Here is a 1,332-nt window from a genome sequence, read left to right on the forward strand (position 1 = left end):
TTTTTTTTTTTGGTAGCTATTGTAAATAGTATTGATTTCCTTATTTCCCCTTTCAGCAATCTCTTTGCTGGTGTAGAGGAATCCAACTGATTTTTGTATGTTGATCTTGTATCCTGTCACTATGTGAAATCTCTCAGTTGGTTCCAGTAGTTTCTTGCTGAGTCTCGGGTTTTCTATGTACAGGATCATATCATCAGCATATAAGGATAGTTTCACTTCTTCCTCACAATCTGGATGCCTTTGATTTTCCTTTCTTGCTTTATTGCCATGACTAGGACTTCCAAAACAATGTTGCATAGGAGTGGTGATAGAGGGCATTCTTGTTTAGTTCCTGTTCACAAAGGGAATGGTTTTAGTCTCTCTCTATTGAGAATAATGTTGGCTATTGGTTTTGCATATAAACCCTTTATTATGTTGAGGAATTTCCCCTCTATTCCTATTTTTCTCAGAGTTTTAATCAGGAATGGGTGCTGGATTTTTATCAAATGCCTTTTCTGCATCAATTGATATGATCATGTGGTTCTTTTCCTTTGTTATATTTATGTGATGGATGATGTTGATTATTTTTGTAATACTGAAGCATCCTTGCATATCTGGTATGAACCCACTTGATCATAATGTATTATTTTTTGGACAAGTTGTTGGAATCTATTGGCTAGGATTTTGTTGAAGATTTTTGCATCTATCTTCCTGAGGGATATTTGTCTGTAGTTTTCCTTTTGAGTGATGTCTTTGCCTGGTTTTGCTATCAAAGTTATACTTGCTTCATAAAATGAACTTGAGAGGATTCCATAATTTTCCATGTTCTGGAATAGTTAGAGTGAGATTGGTGTCAGTTCTTCTCTGAACATTTGGTAGAATTCTCCAGTGAAACTATCTGGGCCAAGGGTTTTTTTTTGTTGTTGTTGTTGGTAATTTTTTTTTATGACTTGTTCAATTTCTTCTTTTGTTATAGGTCTGTTCAAATTTTCCACTTTAGTCTGTGTTAATTTAGGTAAGTAGTATGTTTCTAAAAATCTGTCCATTTCTTCTAGATATTCAAATTTGTTGGTGTATAGTTCTTTGTAGTATCCTGAAATTATCCTTTTAATTTCAGTTGGTTCTGTTGTGATATCATCCAATTTGTTTCTTATTTGTGTTATTTGTATTCTCTCCCTCTTTTCCTTTGTTAAATTTGCCAGTTGTTTGTCAATTTTACTAATCATTTAAAAAAACCAACTTCTAGTCTTGTTGATTTTTTTCTATTTTCTGTTTCATTTATTTCTGCTTGAATCTTTATTATTTCTTTTCTTCTGGTTACTATAGGCTTTTTTTTTTGCCCTTTTTCTAATT

The sequence above is a fragment of the Orycteropus afer genome, unplaced genomic scaffold, assembly GCF_000298275.1.
Source record: "Orycteropus afer afer isolate SDZICR_OR568_19922 unplaced genomic scaffold, OryAfe1.0 scaffold00160, whole genome shotgun sequence".
Taxonomy (NCBI): Eukaryota; Metazoa; Chordata; class Mammalia; order Tubulidentata; family Orycteropodidae; genus Orycteropus; species Orycteropus afer.